At 37.8% G+C, this 16,697-nt stretch overlaps 1 long non-coding RNA gene across 1 annotated transcript; it reads right to left on the bottom strand.

Moving 5' to 3' along the window:
* Positions 1–6,627: 6,627 nt before the first annotated feature.
* Positions 6,628–9,863, bottom strand: LOC148696869 (uncharacterized). The gene is made up of 2 exons (XR_015962812.1): positions 9,276–9,863; positions 6,628–6,874 (listed from the first exon to the last, which is right to left on the bottom strand). It is a non-coding gene; the product is annotated as an uncharacterized LOC148696869 (long non-coding RNA).
* Between the last annotated feature and the right edge of the window lie 6,834 nt (positions 9,864–16,697).

Genomic DNA, 16,697 nt, shown 5'->3' with positions numbered 1-16,697 from the left:
TGTCGTGACACCAATAGTTGAGGTAATTTTTTGTCATTTACCCTATATTTTATATTTTCATAATAAGGATATACTTTAGGGAAATGTTATTGACACTCCAAAAATCTCATTCTACACTTCTCACAACTGTATTTTTCTTTCCTAATATAGAAAGTTTGGAGTGTAGAATGAGATTTTTGGAGTGCTAATAACAATTCCCATACTTTAAATGATGGGATTCTTCTCATATATATATATATATATATATATATATATATATATTATTTATGGATGATTTTGTATAAAATCAATTAAAAGTTATGATATTAATAATAGGTCAATCAAATTTATTGGAATTATAAATAGGTCAATGAGATTTTAAGATATGTAAAACACCAAACCTTTCCATCTCCTTCATTGTAAATCATGCCTCCCACCACCTTCAATGATTGTGCATTCAAATTCATATAGGTTTGTGGATTCAGACACTTTGTTGTAGTGTCTGTTTCCTATTCTGTGATAGTGTATTCATATTCAAATACGTTTATGGATTCAGACACTGCATTGCAGTGTCTATTTTCGGTTTTGTGGATTCATACACTTCATTGTAGTGTCTGTTTCCTCTTCTGTGATTGTGCATTGAGATTCAAATAGGTTTGTGGATTCAACGGGAATCTCTCCGCCGTGTATAGAGAATTCCTCAGGTATTTCCTTGGAAACTAAACCGGACTTCCCATTTCAATAAAAAAGCCCCGCTCCGGCCCCTCTCTTTACAAACCCCTGACTCGTTCATTCACTCGCTTGGATTCAGTCTCGTTTGTTTGTTGATTAGTTCATAGGTAGTTGGTTAGATAGTCGTGGTTGGGTTATTCACTTGGAGTTGCTTGGTAACTTCCTGGCATTATTCCGCCTTTTCGGGTGTTGGATAGTTGCTCGGGTGGTGTATTGTGGTCCCAACTCAATGATTGCCCAAGAATTAGACCAGAAGCGGTTTTATTTACTTTTTCTTTGAATAGGAACTTTCTTGTTCTATGAATTCAGACAGTTTGTTGCAGTGTCTATTTCCTGTTCTGTGATTGTGCATTGAGATTCAAATATAGGTTTGTGGATTTAGACACTACAACGCAGTGTCAGTTTTCGGTTTTGTGGATTCAGACACTTTGTTGCAGTGTATGTTTCCTGTTTTATGATTGTGCATTGAGATTCAAATAGGTTTGTGGATTTAGACACTGCAACGCAGTGTTTGTTTCTTGTTCTGTGAATTCATATTGAAAACCAACGAAGAAGAAGACCGAAATCGCAAGGGAGGTGGACGAAAAACTTCAAATGGCCATAACGGCTTCATTTCTCAACCAAATTCAAAGATTCAAAAGCCAAAATAAAGCTCGAGAGGTAAGGAATATAAATACACCTAATTGAGGTCGAGCCATGTCCAGAGTTAACCGAAAAATACCTGCAACATCGCTAGTCCTTTGCCAGAAACTGGGGGAAATTTCTTCGAGTTGATTTTCGTTTAACCTTCACCAAATCAAATGGATTTTCATATTCAAACTTTGGCATAAGATCCGAACCATAAAAAGGAAGAAGTTCTTGAGTTCCCAACCCTCACCTAGTTGGAAAATCACGAAACCTCGCCAGAAAATATGGAGGTAGAAGTCTGAGTTCGAGTTCGTAACCTGGGGTCTCAGTTTTAGTACTGGGATATTGGTGGACTTTGTTGAGGTGGAGGAGGCCATGTTGCATTCATAGAGAGAAAGAGAGAAGGATAAAAGAGTAAAATTTTAAATACATATAATAACTTAAAATACATGTAGCACTCATCATTGACCTATGTCTAATTAATAAAAATATGTCATTGATTAAGTTCAAAACAAAAACATGTCATTCATCTATGACTAATGGTTTTTATTTTATTTTTATTTTTATGTTTTTAAGAAAAAGAGTGTGATATTCATTGAAGATGAAAGAATATGTATAGGGTGCTAACAATAGGCCTTGATAAAAAACTTGTAGGGGATTTCAACCTGATCGAAGGGAAAAAGAGCGTCCTACATCAAAATTAATGTTGAACACTATCCTCGAAAAGAATATCAGAGATTACATCCGGTGGTTCTTCAAACCAAGAAATTTGACCATCTAATGTTAAACCCAATCTGGCCAATCTGTGAGCTACCTTATTTGTTTCCCGTCGACCAAACGTGACCTTCGTTGTGAGAAAGACTTCAAAATATGTCTAGCATCATTTAGAATATGCCCAAATTCCCCACTTAATGCCGCTACATCAGTTGCCTGGAGGGCATTAATTATCACCACAGCATCCCCATGTATCTCCATGGCCGACCATGACACCTCCTACACAAAATGGACAGCAGCTCGCGCTGCCATTGTTTCTGCCATTTCTGCAGATTTCACACCCCGCATACGTGCAGCCATCGCTGCTACAAACACACCTTGGTCATCACGGATCACAGCACCAATCCCCCCAAATTCTTCGATTCGTGCCACTTTCTATACTCTTGGAGCCATGCTTGAGTTCTACAATGTATATCCACTTGGTTCATCGCTTTCCCGGTCCATAAGAAGGAATTTCTTTCCTTCCATATGCTCCAAAGCAACATCAAAGTTAACTCAAAGTTTTGTCTGGATAAAGCACTCGCCATTTGTGCCAGCCAACTTCGAAGGCCACCTTGTTCTCAAGCTCAACGGGCTAGAAAACCAAATTGAAACTGAACGTGTCAATCGAGCAATGCATGTTCAACAGTTTCCCTCGCGCTTGCACAAAAAACATGTGTGTCATACATCCCCACCATTCTCTTCTGCAAATTAGCTCTAGTTGGTAATGCGTTCATACATCCCCACCATACACAGATTTTAACTTTCCTGAGGACACATGCTCTCCATAAGGCTTTCTATAGCAAATAGATCCCTGCACCCATCATGGATCCTGAAGGTTCCGGTCTTCTTCGCAATCCTTATCAGAGTATCCGGTGATTGAAAATAACTACGGGGAATACTCAAGATCAAACCCGCTTCTTCCACTGAAAAAAAAGCAACTAATTAAATCCACTTTCCATTTCAAACCCCCTTCCTCCATTAGCAACCAATCCACCTTGGTGCCGTGATCAATGCCATGCGGAATTGGGCTAATAACCTTGAAAAAAAATGCTCAATCCACTTCTCTCCCCCACCCCATAACCAAAAAAAAAAAAAAAAAAAAAAAAAAAAAAAATTTCCTTTTCTCCATCCCCAATCCTCCATCTATCCTCGTCGAATAATAGTTCGGGCTTCGCAAGACTACGCCAACAATAGAACGCATTGGTTTTCACTGCTTGCATGAAATCCGAATTGGGGAAATAATGAGCTTTGAAAACACGAGCAGCAAGGGATGTGGGTTGTTGAATCTGCTTCGCAAGTAATGCAAGATTAAAAGCATAAAGGTCTTTGAAGCCCAATCCTCCCTCACATTTTGGTTTACACATTCGACGCCACTGTACCCAATGGATTCTACGCTTGCCAAGCTCACGCCCCCACCAAAACTTTGCAACCATTTGTGTCAATTCATTACAAAGTGTCTTCGAAAGTAAGAATGTTTGCAGTGTATACAAAAGGTAGTTTTGATTCTTAAAAGATACCTACTATTCCTTGAGCTTGTAGAAAACATTTTTTTTGAAATGTTACTAACGAATATTTGTTTACATTTATAATATTATATTTGTGGGGGTTTTCCATGGACCTTGTGATTCGATTGCTACCTATTTTGATTTGTATCATATTTACAAGTGAACTAAGAACTAGGTCGACAAATCTAAACGATACTTTTGTGTCACTTGATTGATTGGCATCCCCAAAGTTTTCCACTTCATCACCAAGAGCGTTCAAAGTAAGTTCTTTCCTAGATGACCCGGATGTGCTGGATTAAGGTCCATTTTCATTATGAAGTTTACAGATAAGTGACACATTATTTTAATTAGTTATTGATTTTTTTCCTATATAAATTAAAATTATTAGTAAGAGTAAATTACATAGAACTACCTCAACTATTGGATCATTAATAGTTTCATACCTCGTTTTTAAAAAGTTTCAATGTCATACCTCATATACGAATTTGTTACAATTTCATACCTTCCGTCAGTTGTCTGTCAATTTCTCCGTTAAAATGCTGACGTGGCTTGAAGCGGGACCCATTTTCTATTAAAAAAATTATATTTATATATATAAACCCAAAAATCCCAAACCCAGATCCCCTTCCCCCCGAAACCCCCCATTCCCTTCCCATCTTCCCTGTCGGTCCCCCCGCACCCCCCCAAAACCTTCCTTCCAAGCCTAGAACCCCTCCCCCACCTCCGCTACAACCCCCCCATCCCTCTGCTCCCTCCATCCATCCATGATTTTGGCCACGATTGTCCACCATTCATGATTTTGGTCATTATGTTAAAAACTCTTTGGGCAATTTTCAAAGTTTCGTAACACAATCGATTCTTAACCAAATTTGACCCATAATCTATCAAAATGAAGATAAGAAAGTGTAGAACAAGATTATACCATTTGGAAGCCCAATGATTGCCGGAGATGGCAGAAAAATAGCCTGAAAGGTGATTGGTCCGCCGGAAAACTGGAAAACTCGCCAGAAACTTGGTAAATTTTAAACGTTCATAACTTCTTCAATACTCAACCAAATCGAATGATTCAAAAACAAAAATCATACTTCTTGACGAGACAAAGAGAATGATATCTTTTTTCACTGCTAACTCACCATGGTTTGGCCGGAAAACTATTCGAAAGTAGATCCCCTTCCCCCCGAAACCCCCCATTCCTTTCCCATCTTCCCTGTCGGTCCCCCCGCACCCCCCAAAACCTTCCTTCCAAGCCGGGAACCCCTCCCCCAACCTCTGCTACAACCCCCTTATCCCTCTTCTCCCTCTTGAGCCTCCCAACCACCTCCCTCTCCTCCACTTTCTTCACCTCCCTTCCCATTCAAAACTTAGGGAAAAAAAAAAAAAACAACCAGTTGTGGTGGTCCGACTTCGACGGGAATGATGAGGTGGTCCGACTTCGTCGGGAAGGAAGGGTTGGGTGGGGTGCGACGATCTGGACAATCTAGGTTCAGATTTGTTTTTCTTTTCTTTTGTTTTGTTTTGTTTTTTTTTTTTTTTTTTTTTTTTTTGTGGTTTTTGAATGAGAGGGAAGGTGAAGAGAGTGGAGGATAGGGAGGTGGTTGGGAGGCTCATGAGGGAGAAGAAGGGGGGTTGGGGGGGGGGTTGCGGGGGAGGTAGGGGAGGGGTTCCAGGATTGGAAGGAAGATTTTGGGGGCATGGGGAGGGGGTGGTGGGGAACCTACGGGGAAGATGGGAAGGGAATGGGGGGTTGGAGCTGTTGGAGGGAGGAGGAAGAGAGGATGTGGGGAAGGTTGGAGCTGTTGGCGTGGGTGGGGAAGGGGTTGGGGCGGATGAGGTGGAGGCGGGTGGAGATGTTGGTAGGGGGTGTGGGGAAGGGGTAGGGAAGATGGGTGTGGTTTTCTTTTTTTTTTTTTTTTTTTTTTTAAAGGGTAAATTATTATTTTAATAGAAAATGGGCTCCGTCTCAAGTCACGTCATTATTTAACAGATGAATTAACAGACAACTGACGGGATGTATGACATTGCAACAAATTCGAAGATAAGGTATGACATTGAAACTTTTTAAAAACGAGGTATGAAACTGGTAATGACCCAATAGTTGAGGTAATTCTGTGTAATTTAGCCTATTACTAATCTATTATGATTCCATAGTCAAAAGTCAATTTATCAGTAATCCATTATAATATTGGTCAAGTACCTCACGAGCTTGCCATGGTTATGATGAAAAGCAGTGATGTGCTAAAGACAGCCTTGTGATATGAGCATGCACTATAAGGTTTGCAAGTCCTACATTTGCTGGAGATTTCCCTCAATTTGTGGGGGTTCATGGTGAGCTAGTTTTTGCATAACTTGTTGATGCTTCTTGTGTGGTACACTTCTTAATAATCAGATAGTTTAAATTGAAAAACATATCCATTATAGAGTTAAGACACACATACATGCTTGAGTTTTTTTAATCTCCTTAATTAGTTGTGAAAGACGTATTATTCATTCCAAATTCTAATGGACTGCTATTTGTCACTTATATATTTGACTTGTCTGCAATATCTATAGAGTAGTATTGTGTTTGTCTTCTATGGTGAAGCTGCAACAATACGAGTGATCCTAGGAATGGGGGTGATGTACTTGTGATGACCAAACACTTCCAAGGAAGGCTCATTTAATGGAGTAGGTCACTGTATTTGTCCCTCACTGTGTAAAGGTTTGCCCCTATAGTAGAAAAAAGCTCATCTATCATGGTCGATGTCCGTGATAACTTACAATCCACCACGGCCACTATGTCCGTTAGTAATCTGGATGTGATAGAAAGTCGCAGATTCTATCACAGGTTATGCTTGTTATCAATTTTAATATAATCACGGATTGTGCCCGTTGTAGATTAAGATCTAATAACACGTGCACTATAACCGTTGTGGATTACAAATTGGCCACGGCTAATGCCTGATCTAAAAAAAATTCCAAAAAAAAATTCCAAAAAAAAAAAAATTGTTTAATAAATGTATTATATAATATTTATACACAAAATTACACATTTACTACAATATAACAATTAAATAAAAAAATCATAGATTCAAACATTACAGTTGTACACTAAACTAAAGCTAACAACAAAACGATGAGATATACAAAGAAATACCAAACTATCTAGAGACCTCCAACAAACAAGGACATTGTCACTTGAAGACTTCACATTTCTTTGAACACCTCCAAACAAATGACCTTGGGAGCGAACTACTGCCCCTAATGCTTGAGCCTTAGCAATTGTTGCCTCTCTCTATCTGCATGGACATAAGCATATCATATGGATCAAGAAAAAAAATCTTGTACTTGTATAGGTAGAAATATACATTTGATCTCAATCAAGAAAAGTGAATAGAACTCTTGAAAAATTATATTAAGGGGGGTCCTTTGAGAAAAGATAAACACATGATAGATTATGAACCTGCTAAATGGAGCCACTACATATATTACTGCAAATATATACGATACAAGATTAGCCAACCCAATACCATAAACAAAGATTTTGTTTTTATAAACATAAAACAATAGGAACCAAACCAATGCTATAAGCTAAATCATTAATTAGCCCAGAAATCAATATCAAGTTCTTACCCTGTCTGCAAGTTCTTTGTGCAAATAAAAAGGGTAAACCGCAAAGCTACCAAAACCACAGGTTTAGAAAACATCACTGCAAATTTGTATTAAAAAACTCAAAACATACAAAAACTACCTGTGGAGAAAAGTGCTAGAACGTATCAAATTTTGTGACTTGAAATATTAATTTCATTAGATTACTACTTCACAATTCGACGACAAGGATGATTAAGGACCAAGAAGTGGAAATTAGAATCACAAGTTGGGAATGGAATATGTTTATTCCCGATGAGGAGAACACAAGTATTATTATTATTATTATTTTAACTCAATGATTTGAGTTGTCAGTGAGAAAAAAGTTGAAAGTTTAAACCAGCAGGCCTCTTGAAGCTGCATTCAAAGAACAGAGTACTAATAGTAGACTCAGATTTAACTCCACTTTTACACATTTATGCACTACCTGAACTAGCATGCATTGGAGTGTACAAACTAAACTAAATAAAAACTCGGTGTTTTAAGCTCCATCATAAACAATTATATCCACCAATAATATAAGGACTTTAGAGGAAACTCAGACTACAAAATGAGATTCCGTAAGCTCTTTCTTACACTCATACTCAGTCTGGATATTTGATAAAACGAAACCTCAAATTGTTAGGGAGCTGGTGTTATAATCGACTCAATATAGAGGATACGAAAGAACATAAGAACACAAATTTCCATCAACATATTCTTGATTGAATCAGTTTTTCGTCAATGAGTGAGAAATAATGACACAAACTGGGCACAACTGTATAAAGAGATTAAGACCTGCACAGACAGAACTACCAACACAGCTCTAATGCAAAACTCATACTGAAAAAACCGTTACGATACATAACCAACAATACCCCAACGATTCCAAACAAAAAATGCAACCGGGTTTCACATAAAAAGGCAGCATAATAGACAAATACAAAAAAAAAAAAAAAAAAAAAAAAAAAAAAAACCTAACTTTTCAACATAGCAACACATGTTTACTTCTACTCAATCATAAAAAAAGGGTTATTATACAAAATGGTCCCTGAGTTTGCATGATCAATAGAAATGGTCTCTGAGATTGAAAATCAATAGAAATGGTCCCTGCAATTGTCCACCATCCATGATTTTGGTTATTCCGTTAAAAACTCTTTGGGCAATTTTCAAAACTTCGTAACTCAATCGATTCTTAACCAAATTCGACCCATAATATATCAAAATGAAGATAAGAAAGTGCAGAACAGTATTATACCATTTGGAAGCCTAATGATTGCTGGATATGGCAGGAAAATAGCCTGAAAGGTGACTGGTCCGCGGGAAAACTGGAAAACTCGCCGGAAACTGGGTAAATTTTAAACGTTCATAACTTCTTCAATAATCAACCAAATCGAATGATTCAAAAAAGAAAATCATACTTCTCGATGAGACGAAGAGAATGATATCTTTTTTTACTGCTAAATCGCCGTGGTTTGGCCGGAAAACTGCTCGAAAGTGGCTAACTCGAAAATGGTTAGCCACTTTCGAGCCTTTTTTCGGCCAAACCAAGACGAGTTAGCAGTAAAGAAAGATACCATTCTCTTCATCTCGTTGAAAAGTATGATTTTCGTTTTTGAATTACTCGATTTGGTTGAGTATTGAAGAAGTTATGAACGTTTAAACTTTATCCAGTTTCCGGCGAGTTTTACAGTTTTCCTGCGGACCAGTCTCATTTCAGGCTATTTTCCGGCCATCCCTGGCAACCATTGGGGTTCCAAATAGGTATAATCTTATTTTAAACTTTCCTATCTTCATTTTGATATATTATGGGTCGAATTTGGTTAAAAAACGATTGAGTTACAAAACTTTGAAAATTGCCCAAAATCGTTTTTAACGGAAGGATTAAAATCATGGATGGTGGACATTCTCACGGATCATTTCTATTGATTTTCAATGTCAGGGACCATTTCTATTGATCATGCAAATCTCAGAGACCATTTTGTATAATAATCCTAAAAAAAATAAGGGGAAACCATTACAACAATTCACAAACACAAGTCAAAATTCGTCAAAAAAAGAAGAATCACATACCGAGAAAGGATTTGCCTTTCAAGATCCATCTTCAGTGGAAACGCACTTCCGTACGTGCACCCCTAGATTTTCCTATTTATCTGCTCCTGTGTTACCTTCGCCTAAAACCCAACAGGTAAACAAACCCAAATCAACAAAATTTAATCACATATCTTAAATTCTAAACAAACAGCAACACAAATCAAGAGAAAGAAATAGAGCAATAGAGAGGGAAAATATCGATTCCAAAGCAGATTCGAGAGGTCGATTCCCATTCAAACTAACAACGGTGATTGTGCCAAAGCCTCGCCTTTGAAATCCACCAAGACATACAGCGGTGAGATCTCGTGCTTTCTAGTTGGAGACGAAGCCGAAGATCCTGTAGATTGGGAATACTTGAGATGCCAGGTGGCGTCAGATCTCGAATTGGTAGAGATTGGGGTTTTGTTTTTTCAATTAGAGAAGATTGGGATAAAGATTACTGCACTATATGTGGGAGCATGTCCAATACGTATGACAGTAAATCAGGTGTGATTTGTTAAAATTTTAAGGCTTTCCAGAACTTGTGGATGTTTCTTTCACTGTACCTTGTGATTTATTAAAATAAATTGGTTACACTTTTTACTGCAATATGATTAGAAATTGTGGGGGGTTATCACCATTTTGAAATTAAATATGAGGTTTCCTTACATGCATTTTAATTGTGATGTTGATTTATGCATGATGTCAATTTGATCTGTATGGAACTAATGATATTGGTTGAGCCTTTGTAATACTATAATCAGAGTAACTATAAAGAAGGGGTAGTACAATTGTGATGACCCTTGTGACAGCTCCAAATCGAGAAGGTTCCAATTTAACCGATTATGACAGCGGTGGAACTATGTTAGTGCTAAAGTTTGCAGGTCTTGATGCTATACACCCTTCCAGAATACATTCAAATTGTCGGGGTGGAGAGTCCTTGTATGGAAAAATCTTCTTTCAGGTGACAATAGGTAGTTGTGAATTCATATATGATGAAACACTTAATTGGAGTACATTCAAAAGTTTTAAAGAGCCATATATTTCTCGTACAAATATAAGAGAGGTACTCTTTATTAGTAGATAATGTATGGTGAGTTTTATCTTTCATGTATGATGATAGTATTATTTCAACTGTGAGACTTACCTTGTTATGTTGAGAAGCGATGTCTGGAGCTATCCTAATTAGACATGCATTCCCAATATGAAATCCAGTTGGTAGTCTTAACGAAGACCAACATTGGACGGAAAATGTTTTTAGAATCCTTTATGTGGAAGAGATTAGTTTATCTGTGTTTATATGTGGCGATATCCTACCAATGAGCTTGAGTTGAATTTAAATTTATCTAGTATATATGCATTTGATATAATATTTTGAGATACAATTTGAAATCAGTTTTGTTCTCACCAATTATGGTATGGAAATTATATGTAACCATTATGATATAAACACTCAGCTGGTGAGATGTAAAAGATTTGAACAAGTGTACCAAAAAGTTTCAGGACCATTGCAGAGGCATAATCTGAATGTTAAATAACTTGAGGTACTATATATTATATATTAATTTGAATTAGCAGTAATTATTATAAAGCTTATGGTAATGTTATACGTGCAAATGCCATATTATGTTGAGATGTCATGCTTGGTAGAGATATCTTAATTAAATAGATATGCATGTTCACTTTGAATTGGAGCATGAGTTGACGCTTGCTGGAAAAGATATTTATTTGAGGCTTAACAACCTCTGTGACGACCCATCCCTAATTTCTTATGTAATTTTCTCCCTGAGTGTGTAAATTGACGTTTATGTCCTTTTTGGTAGAAGTGGAAACTGATGTGGACGTACTTATTCGGCTTTTAATTTATTTTCTCGCTATCATAATTAAATAGTACTCATTTTTACGATCGTGTGAGTGCAAATTAGACCTAGATCGGACTTGCAATGAAAATGTTACGCTTAGTTACTGTGCGTTAACAACGGGTAGATTTGTCCACGTGTGTACTAATATTTCAGTATTGGAAACACTGTTTTTGATAGGGTATGTTAGATTACATCGGATTTCGAATGGTACAATCTTATCGTTTGTTTTTCTCTTTAAAATGTATCCCATGACCCTATCTCCCTCACCAATCAATTACTCTCCTCACTTTTCTCAGCCAATCAGACATCACTCATCTCTTCTATCTGCCCAATCAGAAAGCTGTCTCTCTCTCTCTCTCTCTCTCTCTCTCTCTCTCTCTCTCCTTACTCTTTATTCTTTGCAACTCCAATGACCACCTTCAAACCCTCATAGATCGAACTTAAAATTACCACCATCACACTCCCCTCATCCTGACGAACTCATCCGTACCAACTGATCATGAAATGGATGAGTTTTGAGAGTCCAACTAAGAGCTCCGACTCGGGTGGAGTTTTCCTGACGTGTTCCTGTGCGAGTTACAAGGTTTCGAGAGTTTTGGAAGCACCTACGCAACTCCCCGTGGCCACTAACCTAAGTTGGGAGAAGAGCCAATGTTGGAATACCCAGTTTCAAGGAGTCGAGTTTAGGTCCGAGACTTTTGAGCCAATTTCAGTCCATTTCCATCCACTTTTTGGACTTTTGAAATGTATAATCTTATTCTACTCCTCAAGAGCTTCATTTCTATATAAAGTGCTTTCAAAATGGTTGAGAAATGAGCAAGATATGAAGATTTGAAATTTTTCCAAAAATCGGTGAAATTTTCCCAATTTTTGGCAAACCAGACGGCGGCAGCGGCTGATGGCAACGGAGGTCCATCGGAGAAGGAGGAATTTTTTGTTAGACTAACGGAATATTCTAATGCCATTAAGCTATTTAATTGACGCCGTTAGATTTAACATAATATTCCGTCAGATTTGATGGAATATTCCTCTGTCAATCTGTCAGGCACGTGGCCGTGACTTGGCGGCGCGTGAGAGTTCGTTCGGCCACCGGCCGGCGAGTGGTTGACATGTACGGGTCCATGTCGTCGAGTAGAATGGTTTTGTATATTTAAACCCTCCATTTGAGCAAACTATGGGGGTTTTTCCTAGCCCTTTTGTTTATGTCCTTATTAATTAATTAGTTTAGTTATTTCGCACATAGGTGAGATTTATCTTGAGGACTTACGAGGTCAAGCAAGGCTAGGAGGCTACGATCCATCGACCTATCAGTGAGTGGGCATTTGTTTTCGTGTGTATGTGTGTATATATATAAACTTTATAGTTTCCACATATGCTTTTGGATTGATTTATGCCTATCATGCCATGTTTTATTTCATTTTTGAAATGTTATTACGTGGTTGAGAATTATATATTGTCATGGCATATTCATATGTATTTTACCTGCTCATCATACATTGCTACACCTGGTGTTAGTGCTCGCCCAGGGCCAGGGCCATGGCCAGTCTTTCTCGTGTATGTTCACATCCGCATTGCGTGCTCGCCTTAGATCCAACTTCACATGCGAATTGTTCAAAAGTCTAACTGCAGAAAACAATTGAATGATATACTTGGATAAATAATTTTTAGTACATTCACACTCGCCATTTGTGCCAGCCAACTTGACTCGGATGAAAATTTTAATGTAAAAGTAATATAATTGTATACAATGACAAAATGGATATAGTAGAAGGAGACAATAGCTGTGGCGAGGGCAATGGTTGTAATAGTGGTAGTGGTGGTGGTGGTGGTTGTAATGGTGGTGATGGTAGTAGGAATGGTGGTTGTGTTAATAGCAGGATGTGGTGGTTGGGGTGTGGAGGTAATAATGATGCTAATGGTGGTGGTAACGCCAGTGGTGGCAGTTGTGGTTGTGGCGGCAGTGGTGGTGGTTGTTGTTATAGTGGAGGTATGGTGGTGGTGCTAATAGTGGGATGTAGTGTTTGGGGTGTAGAGGTAACAATGATACTAGGAACGGTGGTAGTGCTAGTGGTGGTGGTTGTTGTTGTGGTGGTGGTGGCGGCGGTGGCATCAATGATGGTAGTGACAATGGTAGTAGTGGCAATTATGGTTGTGGTGTTGGTAATGATGTTGATAGTATAAGGTTAGTGTTTGTAATAGTAGGTCATAACGGTCACTTTATTCTCTACGGGATAAAATATGTGTGGAAGGCAAATAATGTTATTTTAAAAATATTAATGAAGATATTACAACAATTGAAATATGTATTAAAGGCTTAACTCTGTTTTTTATTAAAATAGCTTTTAAAAACAAACTACAGGCTACTTTTAAAAGTTGTTGTCTAGAAGTGATTACTTTTAAAATAAGCAACGTATTTTACTTTTACAAAACACTTTTTTACTGCTTAACTTTAAAGTGAAACAGTTTATTTGGTGAAAAAGAAAAATACCAAACGGGACCTAAAAATGGTGTGTATCCCTATCAACAATACCAACTGTAACATCATCGTCATTTAAGATTTATTTGTTATGAATGTAATGAGACAACATAGAATCATAGACGAGACAATCTAGTCAACATATCGAGATGACGGTGATCGAGTATAGTTCTATTTGAATGCGTTTTCATACTTTGAAGATGGTGGCCCCTTTTTTACTTGATTCCTGGTTCAAAGCCGGGCAATTTTTTTTTCAGGGGTCACTCTTTTAAACCTTCTAACCTCTTGTACATTTTCTCGTCTGCTTAGTGAATATTATACTTTCATAAAAAAATGAAAAACAAAGAGTATTTGCAACGTCACAGATGCATCGCAATTTGCAAGAGTAATAATTATGAGAGTAGAAAACTAGCCAATTTACCATTTGCATTACCGTAGAAAACTAGCTAACCTTCCACTAAGGTAGAATACTAGCTAAGTGCAAAACTCGCAAACATTCCACTGAGGTAGAAAATTAGCTAACATTCCACTAAGGTAGAAAACTAGATAATGAGTCTTAAAGTTTTACTTTCTACCTGGGCCGAACATTTCATAACTAACGTGTAAGTCACTTTCTACTTTCTATGATAATTCTCTCTGTTTTTTTTATTTTTTTTATTAAGTTTTGTTCTTTCACTAGAGGAATTTTTTCAATGTGCCGTAAATACAGCTCGGTACACGTGTAATAAGACAATGGTTGCTTTATTTTTTTCTTTATTTTTTTCAAGTTTCTAACCAATTGTATTAATACACTTAGTGTACTTGACTGTCTTCTTGGCAACCTGAAAAGTTTCTCCTTTCACTTAACCTGCATGCTTGACATGGTTTTCTAAATACCTATTTAAGAAGAGTAATGCTACACTTAACACATTTTTCATATCATATTTGTACCACCTGTCTAATAGAGTTGAACCCATTAATATATCTGGATTCATTTCTATTAGAAAAGAGGTACAAATAAGATATTAAAACGCGATAAGAGTATCATTTCAGATTTAAAATTATTGCAGGTGCCGAAGCCCAAAACCATAAGCCACGGCATGCATGTAGAAACGGTCAAAGCGATTTGGGTTTTTCCGCACCATATTTTGATCTACCTGACGCTCAAATTGACTCCTATTGTTGCATCAACTTACGTTACCTAAGGATAGATAAATATCTAGAGCTTTATTTTGTAGCCTAGCTAAAATGGAGTTCTCAAGTATTCATATTAGCATTTGGTTTATCTTCATGCAACCACTCTTTCTTCTCTTTCTTTTTAGCTCTGCCTCCTCCTCGCGTTTAGCGGGGAATGAGGTGGATAGGCTTTCCTTGCTAGCCTTCAAAGCTGAAATCGTGACCAATACCCTGGGCATCCTTTGCTCTTGGAATGAATCCCTCCACTTCTGTCATTGGCTAGGCATCATTTGTGGCCACAGACACCAGAGAATTACAATGCTTGACCTCCGATCAAGCGGGATGGCAGGCCACCTATATCCCCACATTGGAAACTTGAGCTTTCTGAGGGCTTTATACCTCCAAAACAATAGCTTCAGCCACACCATCCCTCCAGAAATTGGTCGTTTGTTTCGCTTTGAAAGACTACACCTTGGTAACAACTCATTTAGTGGTTATATTCCATTCAACATATCACATTACTCTAACCTCCAATGCCTTCGTTTATATGGCAACACTCTTAGTGGCGAACTTCCAACTGAAATTGCCTCATTATCCAAGGTTCGGGTACTTAGTTTAGGTAACAACAATTTTTACGGGAAAATCCCACCTTCTTTTGGGAATCTTTCTTCTCTTCAAATGCTATCTGCATTTAGAAATAATCTGCATGGAGGTATCCCAAATAGCCTTGGCCAGTTGAAAAGCTTAATGCAATTTTCGCTGGGTGAAAATTATTTGAATGGTACCATCCCTCCCTCCATATACAACCTCTCGTCAATTAAATTCATTCATATGTCTCAAAACAACCTTCATGCAACTCTTCCACCTGGCTTGGGCCACACTATATTTCCAAACCCCGAAACCTTTTTTTTCCATACGAACCAATTCATTGGACCAATACCAGTTTCAATCTCCAAAGCCTCAGACCTTTCAGTATTTTCTATCGCAGGCAATAAGTTTATTTGGAAAGTGCCTAGTCTGGCACGCCTGTCAAATTTGTAACTGGTTGAACTTCAAGAGAACAATCTTGGAAATAATGAGGAAGGCGACTTGGATTTCATCTCTTCTCTAGTTAAATGCACCAATTTAGAAGACTTATCTATCGGCCTCAATAATTTTGGAGGAGTGATGCCTTAATCTATCAGCAAGCTCTCAACAAAGCTCACGGAATTATCTTTTCAAGAGAATCAGATACGTGGAAACATTCCCAAGTAGCAAGGAGGAAGAACGGCAGCAAAGTCGTTGATTTCGGGGCTTCATGGGGCTTTAATGTGTTGTTGAACTCGGGGATTGCTGAAGCTCGAGGCTTCGTGGTGGTTGCAGTGTGTTGTCGAAGGTGAAGGCAGAGAAGATCCGGGGGCTGATGGATAGGGTTGGTGATGGGAGAAGGGGGTGCTAGGGTGGAGAAGACGAAGTGGGTCGGGGAGGTGAACAGGGAAGAGTGGATCAGAGAAGACATGGGATTTAGGGTTTGAGTTAGGGGTTGCGGGGAAGGGGAAAGGGAATGGGGTTCAGGTTTTTTTTTTTTTTTTTTTTTTTTTTTTTTTAATATTTAAAAGATTTAGGTTTATTAAAAAAAATAAAAATAAAAAAAATTTGCCACGTGGCAGACATTTGGCAGCCACGTGGCATATATGTGGAAGCCATGTCAGCACTTAACGGATCAATGGATGGAAAATGTAACGAAGGTATTATTTGAAATAAAATAGTACTTAAGGTATGAAAGTGAAATGTTTTGAAGATGTTGCAAATAATTGAAATAGGCCCCAAACCTGAGGTATGAAAATGTAATTTACCCTTACATTAATATCGGGAACTTTGATCAAACATTGAAAACCAACAAGGTTTCAATAAAAAAATATTAATAGTTAAGAACCACATCGTACAAAA

Source organism: Pyrus communis, chromosome 5 (assembly GCF_041283825.1).
Source record: "Pyrus communis isolate YQ-2024b chromosome 5, ASM4128382v1, whole genome shotgun sequence".
Taxonomy (NCBI): domain Eukaryota; kingdom Viridiplantae; phylum Streptophyta; class Magnoliopsida; order Rosales; family Rosaceae; genus Pyrus; species Pyrus communis.
Note: the sequence above shows the minus strand (reverse complement) of the source record. Positions and strands in the feature narration are given on the sequence as shown.